At 45.5% G+C, this 11,835-nt stretch overlaps 1 protein-coding gene across 1 annotated transcript in view; it reads right to left on the bottom strand.

The window, feature by feature from the left end:
* The window catches only part of LOC119383933 (uncharacterized), a 91,790-nt gene extending 80,849 nt beyond the window's left edge, over nt 1–10,941 (bottom strand). The window contains exon 1 of the mRNA XM_037652209.2: nt 10,853–10,941. The gene's annotated coding sequence lies outside the window, so the exon portion shown is untranslated. The remainder of the gene's footprint in view (nt 1–10,852) is intronic.
* Between the last annotated feature and the right edge of the window lie 894 nt (nt 10,942–11,835).

Consider the following 11,835-nt stretch of genomic DNA (forward strand, 5'->3'; position numbering starts at 1 on the left):
TCATAGCAACAACCTGGTTGCCGAGAAGGGACGGATCTAAATACCGTTCGCAACAACTGGTTGCAGCGGTGGGATGGATCCAAATACCCAGGCACGACACCATCCTCCTCAATGAACCAAGTGTTCTTCAAAAAAGAATGGTTCGTTTGAATTGATAGTATACTATATTCACGGCCGTAGACAGGTTGGCTTGTTCACAATTCAGAATTTTACATACATAACACAGAAACACGAGGACTGTAGCAAATAGGTACAAAGCTGGACAAACTCGGTCATATGTGTACTCCCTCGTCCACCTTTACACCCTGTTTAAGTTCACTTGTACAACAGGCACCTTCAATTATGCTACGATTGATGAAATATCACTCAACCTACGTTAGAACACAGTGATGACATGTTGCCCAACTAACTCTCACTGTTTCTCTTCCAGAATGTGTTCTAATGTGTAAATCATCTGTTCTACTTCTTTGGGATAAAACACAAGGCCATTACATTGAGCGAGCAGTGTTTCACCGATTCGTATTACATGGAGAACTTTATTTTTTCCATTTGCATGCACGAGAAAGAGTGATTGCTCAATTGATACAAGAAAAAATGCTTGCACTATTTTATTGGAGCCAAAGCAGTAGCAGTTCTCATGTCAGTGTAAGCATATGTTTATTTCCATCTTTGTGCACAGAACCTGAACCCAATACTGAACATATGGAACAACATATACAGTACAGCCCAAGAACTATACATAATTCACAGCAGTAAAGCAACATGAAAGTAGTGTGTAAAACCACCCCATAACACCTACTGAAATGTGCACTTCACAGTGCCAGTATCTTAACACAATCCAAAGAAATGGGATGCACAAGGAACTTGTTCTCAGCCTACACATTAAGGCAACTAAATTAGTACAATAAGGCTCGCTTTACTTCTGAGAAATATGCAACCATGCAGATAGGCATGTTCTAGTTTTTTATTGCATTAGTTTGCATTATGGCATCAAAAATTGGGGGACGCTTAAGCTTCGCCTTTAAGAGCTGAACGCGATAGCAATATCCTGCCCCTAGTGCGCACTTCGAACACTACGAGTGTTAAACAGAATGCGCGCAATAAGGTGTGTGCCTTATGTAATGGGTAGCATGCTTTAAACCAGGAGCAATTATGCGCGAGAACCTTTTTCGAAGCTGCGATGCACCCACTACGTGGTCTTAAGGAAATACGCGCAGTAATTTGTGTGCCTTTTGTAATGAGTGGCTGTCTTTAAACCACCAAGTCCTTATGATATTGACGTGGTGTGACGCCCGATGGCAATGTACGCTTGTACCACGCAATATTACTGCCATATTACATCTCGTACTGTGACACCTGTATACAGGACGCGTATTTTTGGGAAGCATGAAAGTTACTTTCAGTTCAGCTCCAAGCAGGCGCATTCTATTAAATACCATGATAAAAAAATGCAGAGGCGTGGCTGTGTGGTAGAACACCTGCTTGCCACGCAGACGGCCTAGGTTCGATTCTCACTCGGACCCAACATTTTTATTATTTATTTTATTTGCAGCTTTTTCGATTTTTCGGTCACGGACAAGATGATGATTTTTCGCTCACAACCAACGGTGCGGGCGCCGACGCCGACGGCGCAATTTCTGCGATACGAGCTCTTTAACGCTATCGCGTTAAAACATGTCCCACATGATCATACAGCTCAGTTTCCAGCAGATATGTCTAAAATTGACTGTAGATCCACTTACCACGATTTATAAAAGCACTCAGCAATGCTCACAAAATGACAACCCTGCTTTCATATATTGCTGCACATATTTGCTCACAGACATCTGAAAACTATCGTAAATTTCTGGAATTATGCTTGCAAACTTGTCGGCGTTCTTACATGACTACAATGTACCAATACTTCTATTATACATAATTAGTACACCTATGCTTACAATATATCCGTGCCAGCTCGTGCCATCTGCAACTTAAAGTTCTTCATCTTTAATTCCTTACTGCAAACCTTATGCATAATTACCACATTGAAAAATAAGCCCAGCCCTATGGCTGCAAGGTCAAGTTGAAATTAGGCAATCATATGCTTAAAATTAAAAATTTGCTGTAAATAGTGGCTGATGGATTGGCACATTGGATGCTAGGACTTCATATGACACGAGGTCGAACAAAATTGGACCACGCACGTAAAGAGGCTGTAAAGCAGTCCGCACTTAAGTTCACAGTTAAAGAAAGCGCGAAAACAAAACAACACAAATAGAAATGAAGGGTACTGGACGAAGAGGTACTGGCAACTGAAGTGTAACATGTGTTTGTCTTTTTTAGACACTTTTTTACTCTTTCTGCGACTGCGTGATTCTTTATACTTGTAGTTTTTACAGCGAAAGCTGTTATGAGATCATTTCACCGGCCGATTTTGGCGCCGTAGTTGTCCGCCGCCGCCGCCGCCGGTGTCCGTAACCAGTATCGCTCGAAATAAGAAAAAAAAAACGAAATAAGAAAAAAATTCCAGGATGGAACGAGATGGAACGAGGTTCGATCCTGGGCCCTCTGCGTGGGAGCCCAGTATTCAACCTCTGAGCCATGCCGGTGCTTGAAACTGCTTTGCAAAAAGGTCCTATACAGGCTTCATGTCGGGAAGGAACCACATTAGCAAATGCAATATAGCGTGGTAGAAGAGTAAAATAAGCACCAAGAGTCGCACAACGCGTATTCTGTAACCAGGCGTCACACAATGCGAATTGCGCAACGAGTAGGTTGTTGAATGCTTCCAACCCATTACAAAGGGCTCTGCCATAATTCTTCATCGTCATCAGGCACAGCATGAATAAAGTGCGCATAATGCCTTACATGCGTTTAGCAGGTACCAACGCTCTCCGTAGAACGGCGAAAAATGGCACAGTGCCTGCTGCCCTAGTTCTCAAAAATTACAATGGTTTATAGCGTAGTGGGTTCCTCGCAAGTGCACTTGTATTGGTTGCCATGGTAGCCCATAAGCGCATGATCCATTTCCTCGGGGTCTCAGTAAAGTTCTTCACCCCCCCCCCCCGTCTCTCTCCCGCGTCAACGTATGTTATACAGCATGACGGGAGAGGGAAATAGCGACTGGGCGTCACCCAATGCAAATTACATAACTGGTGGGCCGTTTAAAGCTTCCAACCCATTACAAAGAGCTGAGCCATAATTCTTCATCGTCATTAGTCGTCGCATCAACAAAGTTCACATAATGTCTTACAGATGGTGCCTTGCTTCTCCGCAGAATGACAAATAATGGCTTAGAAGGTGCTCCCCAACTTCACAAAAATTGTGATTTATGGCGTAGTGGGTACCTTTCTAGTGTACTTGTATTGTAGCCCCAAGAGAGCTTACAACGGGCTCTAGAAACGCCGCTCTTCCAGCTTTCGCTGTGCCTGTGCTGCGGTTTCAGCGCAGGCCTGGCGTTTTTTCATACTGTGTGTGTATATCTTTCTGTGGTTTCCATTAAAGTTCACTTGACAGTAGTGCATCGTCCTGTGCCTTTCATTCTCATTTCTCTGGCCTGCGGGAATTTTTTTCCGCACTTTTTTTAGCTTTGAATACACATAAACTCGCCCAACTGTCCATTTTAGGACAAAGTTTGCTGAATAAAGCCGGTTGCACTAAGTGTCACTTTGAACAATGCGAAATTTTAAAATGGTCATGCTACTGGAAAGGATGCACGCAGTATCATGCATAAAACTCTGCATCAAGTCCAGTATTTACCCAAATGCTGTAAGACGTACGAAATGTTCGACATAGTGTACAGTGAAGCACACTGGAGTGTTCCTACAATACACTGTCTCGTACCCAGGTAGTGGGCGAGCAACTCTTGCTGCTTTGCCAGAAATGTCTTCATGAAAATGATCAAAAAAGAGGTTCATTATGCTTTCTGTGTCCATAAAAATGAATTTCTTGCCAAGGGTTCACACTTGACTACACTTATTGCAGACTTTTTGACAAAGCATGACACAAATGCAAAATTTTGAGGCTGCTAAGTAGTTCCTTCTGAACTTTTAACACAGGGCGAAATATGCACGAACGTAAAGAAATGCGAAACAACACCAGAAGTGTTACTCTTGTCCTGTGTACCACCACTCGGGTATATTACGATGTCAATCAAGTAGCATTATATTGTGAAGAGGTGAATGTTAGTGAGGTTCACTTTGTATTTAAACACGCTGGACGCGAGATTCTTGATCAACCACAGGAGCTCTGTTTAGGACTGAATATTGGGCGACTTGGTATTGATTCATGGCAAAAATTAACAGGGTACTTGTAACAAGGACAAAAGAAGAGCTGGACACAATACCAGCGTTTTTACCTTGTCAGAAATTGTGTCAATAGTGAGAATACTGTGTACAGATCATAAACACTATGGCAACATAATGCAAAACAAAATAACGAGAGGGAACAAACAAGCTGATTCAACAACGTCGTTCAACAGGTTCAACTGACTTGTATAAACGTGATTAAAATAGCCTTGCACAGCTAATACACCTAAAGACTATAAATGAGCATATGTAACCCTGGCAAGTTCCAGGGCGGATATGTGACTAATGAAGTGACAATAACATAAAATGCATGTTCTTCACAACACACACTGTCACTTAGCGGATGCCTGTATCATCTTTTCGCCATAATTGTGTTTCATCACATGATCATAATTATGTGACTATAATGCCGCATGTCAACGCGCACAAATTGACATCGAGACGGAGGATCAAAGCAAGCAAATCAATCATGAAACAGCATAGACAGAAAACAAGTTTGGCCTCAATACACACTTCGTCATATGACAGCGTGATAATAGCGGCCTTTTCTTTTTTTGCTTTGCTTTAGTGTATTCTCCTTGAAAGCACTCTGCTTCATTTATGCTTTATCACAAGGAAGAAAATTATGTTGTACAAACCTTTTTTTTTCAAGGCGCACTCGCGCATCGATTGGCTGGCCCTGCGAAGCATGTGCTATATTCACAGGAGTTTCTAAACACGTATTACACATCGTCGCTATGTGCGCTTAAGGACTTTTCTTTCTTCTTTAACAATTTTTCATTGCATATTTCACGCGACGCAATGTGTAGAAGGACACCTACAGCTGCCCGAGCGACGATAAGGACGCGCGAACAGAGGAAACATAGGTATTACCTAACATAGTTTTCCCGATGGTACCGCAAACTCAGCCTGCCCATCATCTGCTTGGTAATATACACAGCGGCAGGCTCGCTTGAGTCGCCGCAACATTGTCACACGAAATCTGGCACGCTGTTGGCATCGGCATCCCGCACGCTGCTGGGGCCAGCCTAAAAGACTCTCTTCTCGCGTTTCTTGTTTTTTTTTCCTTCGCACGCGCATACGTCGTGACGCTTTCTCAAATCTCGCTTGTATTTCGACTAGTCTGATTGTCTGATTACCTCGCTCTCGCCGACAAGCAGGCGGGCTGCAGCCGACCGAAGGTCGAAGGGCATTTTATCTCGTTTCCTCCCGTTCACAGCGGCCGCTTTAAGAGAACCGCGTTTTTCCTTCTTTTTTTTCTTTTGCGTCACGTTTGCTCCAAACGCGATTTTATTCCGCCCGTTGAGGCAGGCCGCCTTGGCCAGTTCGTTATCTAAAAGCGTATACTGAGTGTACTGCATGCCGTGCCAATCGGCCACATCGAGGACTTTGCTTGGGCATCCCGGCAGGCTGCTGGGGCCAGCCTAAAACGACTCTGTTCTCGCGTTTCTTTCTTGCTTTTTTCTTCCTTCGCGCATACGTCACGACGCTTTCTCAAATCTCGCTTTTATTCCGACGCGTCTGATTGCCTGATTTCCTTGCTCTCGATATTCCTTTCAGTTTAATTTTGATTTGATGGAAAAACGACATAAGCGAAGTCGCGAAGCGAAGTAACGACAGTACCAATGCGAAGTATCAGTATCAATGCGACATTATCGAAGTAACGATAGTATCAATGCAAATAGATCACGTGAGTGCTAACACCCCAGACGCGATAGACCGCGCCGCGCAGCTAGAAGCAGCCGACCGGAACTATTAGTTGCCAGCAACAGCCGTCAGTTGCGCGGAAAGCAAACCACACAATATTGAAGCGAGGTGACGTAATGCACTGGGCAGGGTACCTCGAACGGCGCTGGCCTCTCCGTAACGAAGCTAGTTGAGAGGGAGTTGAGAGGGTAAATATAGCGATCGCTATATCTCCGGTCCTACTTTAGCTTTTCGAAAAATTCTTTCGGCTATATATTCCTGCGATGGGTCCGACTCATTCCAGGGTGCTCTTCACGCCATGCGCGAGGGGTGGTTCATGACCCCTTTAAGAGTTCTGTTAGATCGGATGGCTATGATATCAGAGCATAATTTGACTGAGGGTAATCACTAATTACCTGTAATAATAATTATTGAAAGTTAATTGATTTAGTTCATTAAAATATTGTGAGCAGCTGGGATTGTTCCGGCACCTGGCGTAGCAGATCTCAACCAAGCACTTTATACGTGGCCTCCAAAAATTCGTTTCGGCAAAGTGGTACGAAATCGATGGTTATAATTCAAGTTAAAACTTACATTAAGACGAAAGCCTTAGACGCCTCACGAAACAAAAATAAAATGATCGTCCGTCGGCGGCGGCACCAACACTAAGGACGCAAAAGCGCACGTGATCAGAGACTACGGCTTGATGACGTCACATGAGATAACCTCACGTCATGATATCACACAAAATCATTGCATGGTAGAAGGTGCGCGGTTCCCGGAAGCAGTGAAAAACCACGTTAGGTGCAGAAAGTTTTCAAGGGGGGGGTGCAAGGAGTGGGCAGAAATAGAAGATGGCTCACAGTGAATTACAAGATAATCAACGCGCTCATTGTGAGTGTCACTCTCAGACCCTCTAGTCTTGCATTACGGTCGCTTCGCTTTGTACTGTATGGGAATATTATAGCAAATCATGTCAGTCCCCGTATCAAAGTGAGAAAATTTTCCACGACTGCTAGCTCTTCTGTCATGTCAAGTGCGATTCATGAAGTTTTGTTAAACAAATCCTCCAAAACACTATTTGATTCGTCTTCCAGGTAGGATATGAATGTCAGCTGTCCGCCTGCATAACATTCTCAAATTGGGAATTTTGCTGAAAGTTTATTTACGGTGCCAATCGTAAAGAAGTCAAACATTCAAAAGAATTCCATCTCTCTTTGTGAGAATTACTGATAACCACAATTGGAAAGACCGCATTGATAGGACCTGCGGAGGGGTCATATGTAAACTTTGCGTTTTCAAAACAAAACTATCAGCTGCTACCACAGACGCGAAACTTCAACCTAGCAAGACCATCACACAGCCAGCCTCAGCATACCCCAGCATATTTTGGGATCCTTACCAACAACACCAAATCAATAAACTGGCTCTCCGGTGTGTCTTACAAATTTATTGGCACTAACATAAGTGATATCTACACCGAACATTTTCTGACACTGCATACGGCGTTGTAAGTCATGTCCACCTAAAATAACAGTGTATCTGCAGATGGTGGAGGTGCTGCTTGGAATTTAAATGTAAGGACGTATTCAGCAGATGATTCCCCTTGCACTAATATGAGACTTGAGTTCTCGCAGAAAGTTGCCGCTGGCTATGGGGCGCGCTATGGTATATATCACCTTACTCAAACGGTCGATGATGACAAACGGGCCGGCATAGTGTGCCAAAAACGTTGTGCATAGGCCGTCCTTCTGTACTCGGGGCCACGACCACACAGAGTCAGCACTGACATAGTTCACAGGATGGTGCTTACCGTCGTGTCTCTCCTTCGATGTGGTCTGTGAAGCCAGCGTGCGTAGACGAGTGAGTCGACGAGCTTCCTCTGCACTGCAGATAGCCTCAGCTACAGATAGATTATCAGCGGCCATCAAGGAGGATAGTGTCCGAAAGATAACGAGGCGGTCGTGCTTAGAGAAGGAAGACACGACGTTTCGTGTCTTGCTGTATTGAACGCGTTTGTTATAAACGGCAAAATCCCGCCCGACTTCTTACGACTTGATGCCACCTATATTGAAATCATGTTGGTAGCACCCGGTTCGCCCGATCGGTACGTCCATTTCTTTGTGGATTGTAGTGCGTAGAATGTGGAATAGTGGAAGCATGCACATAAGCGTAGTAATTCCTTCAGAGCATCTGCAGTGAACCAGCGTCCACAGCCGCTGGTTATCACCCGACGCGGCGTATGCCGTAAAATGATCGAATGTAGCAAGAAAAGAGCCACGGCAGCAGCAGCCACGAAAGGGATGACGGGTGTCTCGCAGTAGCGAGTAAGGTATTCGGCGCACACAGTCATCCAATGGCTAGGCTTGTTGCGCGGTTTCATCGGAAAACTAACGAGGGCAGAGGCAAAGAAGGCACACCAAGCACCAGCGCTGTCTCACAACTGATATTATTAACACATAAACACATATCTTAAAGCCCAACCTATACCACGTCAAGACACGCCGATGACATCATCAGATGATAACGGCAAAATATTAGAAGGGTGGAATAGCAAAGTAGAATCTATCACTTGCGTGTGTTCACGTGGTATAGGTTGTGCTTTAAAATATGTGGTTTTGTGTTAATAATGTCAGTTGTGAGACAGCGCTGGTGCTTGCGTCCCTTCTTTGCCTCTGTCCTCGTTCGTTTCGCGCCGAACCACTTAACATGTTCAGTCACATCCAACTCGCCTAAATGTCAGTTCTGCATCCAACGGTTATCCGCGGATGATCGTCGGAAAGGGCCTAGAAGATCAATGCCCATTTGCTCAAAAGATGAGCGAGCAGGCGGCCCAGACTGGAGTTTACCGGCGGCAACTTTCGTGGGATGCTCGTGACACTGACACCTCGTGAAGCTGGTGACATACTGCTCGGTGATCTGGCGCACTTGCGGCCAATAAAAACGCTCTTAAGATCTATCCAAAGTCCGGGCTGATCCCAAGTGGCCTGAGATTGAGTAATTATGCATGGCGCGTAAGACAGAACGGATGCTATTTGATACCCCAATAGCAGCGAAGGCCTAGTAGCAGTATAACCTTTCTTGTATAGTACTGCATCAGGAACCCACAAACGACGTGCGGAAAAGTATGGCTGCAACTTTTAGATGTGAAGCATCTTATAGCGAAATTCAATCCGGTGGTGGCGTTGGTGGTGGTGGTGTGCGGCGTGACTACCCTTACTGCGCATGCGCAAACCTTCTCCACTTCCCCTCTCCACTCCATCTCCCCCATTTCCCTCTCCACATCACCTCCCCTCCCCTTCCATTTCCACTCCCCCTCTCCACTCCTCCTCCCCTCTCTCCTCCCCATTTACCCCTTCTCACCTGCCCCTCTCCACATCACTTCTCCTCTTCCCCTTCCCCTTCCCCCTCCCCTTTCCCCCTCACCACTCCACCTCTGAAACGCGGGCTCTACATGCTGAAACACTGCTTCGCATCGCCTCATGGTCCCCTTTAGCGGGAGATGGTGTGATTTTTGGGTCTTTAAGCTGTTGAGCCTTGAACACCTTTACGTCGTGGAAAGCATAGGAGCACGGGAAGAGAGGAAACGGTCGAAGTTGTCCGCGTCGCAGACCGTCGATTCGAGTGGCATTCTTGAAAGGCAGTCAGCGTCGGCCCGGCGCCGCCTGCCCTTGCAAGATATATTGTACTCTTGCAATCTGAGGGCGCAGTGCGCAAATCGACCACATAAACCACGTATACTCAAAAGCAAGCAGATGGAGTAGTGGTCAGTGACAATCGTGAAATGCCGTCCATGCAAGAAGGACTGAAAACTTTGAATTGCGAAAATTACGGCAAGCCACTTAGTCACACTGTAGTTGCGCTCCGGCTTGCTCAATGAGCAGCTGGTATAAGCGATAACATGCCCTTTTTCAGCACTGCGTTGGGCGAGTACAGCACCCATGCCTACACCACTAGTGTCTGTCGAATCGGTTGTGACGACACAAGTGTCGCTGAATCGGTTGTGACGGCAAAAGACACATTAGATGTCACAAAGCAGCGTCAGATTGAATGACTGTCCAATGGAATGGTTCATCCTTTCGTAGGAGGCATGCGAGCTGGTAAGCGGCGTCGGCGAACCGATTAATAAAACAACGAAACAATGATCACAGTCCGAGGAAACTGCGCAGCTCATTCACAGAGGGTGGTGGCTGGAGTATTTGATGACCGTAGTATTCTCCCATACGGTCGGATACCGTCTTTGTCCACAACACCTTATAAGACTTGTGCTTGCCTCTCACCAAAATGACACTTCTTTGAATTCAAAACAAGCCCAGGTCGTTCCAGGGGTGCCGTTACAATGTATCTGGGAACAAGTCATATATTCTTGAAATGCATGGCATGACTTCTCCTAAAACTTGCAGTCATTGAAAAATATTAGCGACCGGTCATATGAAGCTTAAAACTCTCTTATAGAAAACAAACTGAACCCCACCGTCACAGAGAAGCAAGAACACTCAACGTGAGCAAGGTTCACGATGATTTGCTGTACGTGCATGAAAAATGGTATGACAGTAGTGGAAACGTAAAATTTCAAACGTCTTTGGATAAATACCCAAAATATTCTGAAAATCTCATGCGATGGATAAAATTTTCATATCGGTCCGTCATACCCACCCTATTTTTTCCAAGAGGCTGAAATAAAATCATATATACAGACTTATTCATGTCGCCCATTTCCAAATTCGCAGCAGCACCCACCGGAAGTGACAGTGCAACTTCCACAAGGCGGAAAGACGTGGTTTGAATCTGAACGTTGCCTCCACTGTGAGATCTACGCGAATATGAGCATGAAATTTAACTCTCTGCTGACTACGGCTGCCAAGCAAACAAGAGCTCACCTTTGCAGTCAACTTTTTTCCAAGCCACACCTGGGCACGGCACCTCGTTGATAATGAGGAAAGCGAAATCTTATGCGCTAGTAGTGCGTTGGAAATATGCAAGAAATGGGGGCCCTTCGCGCAAGCAACTAAGGGGCTGGAGGGATGACGAGCACTTATTATGGCGTGATAAGCGCACGCACTGTTATGGCGTGATAAGCGCACGCACGCACAGATAAGACCTCTGTTTCACAAGCTCTGGCGAAACCACCTCACATATAAGTAGTACGCCAGATTGCGCTATTGTCCCATTGTTGTAGTATTTATGACCTGGCTTATATTGACGCACTTCTGCGAATACACACAGGAAAACAGATGCCTGATTACAGCAAAACAAAATGTGATGTATAACTGATCACATGCTTCCGAAAGATTCAGAACGAAGCGTTAACGACAACCCCCTACTGTCGCAGCGACAAAATGAAGCCTTTTTTTGTATTCTGAAAGCATACCTGCTGGTCTGCACATTTCCAGCTCTTTAGGTGGAAGCTACAATGGTAAATCTTATCATAGTTTCGTTGTGCGACATCCATATAACCGCCATTGTACTGCATTGCCTCCGCGCAGCTAATCATCGTCTCTTTCATAATGAATAAAATAATGACAGACAGACAGACAGACAGACAGACAGACAGACAGACAGACAGACAGACAGACAGACAGACAGACAGACAGACAGACAGACAGACAGACAAGGAACTTTTCGCTCCATCGCACCCACGATGGAGCCGGAGGTTGAGACTCTCGGTGACTTCGCGAGCTCTGTGGACAGCTCTGAGCTGCTGTTCCTTGGCGGAGCTGGTGAGGAGCTGGAGCCGGTCTTCCTCCGTAGAGGGAAACCCCGAGCCCCAGTAGAAGTCGTGACGCTGCCAGAGCATGTGCTGAAGAGTGCACCTAGGATGTCCACAATGCAGACAGCCGGGGTCGATGCCTTCAGTAAATTT

This window comes from Rhipicephalus sanguineus, chromosome 2 (assembly GCF_013339695.2).
Source record: "Rhipicephalus sanguineus isolate Rsan-2018 chromosome 2, BIME_Rsan_1.4, whole genome shotgun sequence".
Taxonomy (NCBI): Eukaryota; Metazoa; Arthropoda; class Arachnida; order Ixodida; family Ixodidae; genus Rhipicephalus; species Rhipicephalus sanguineus.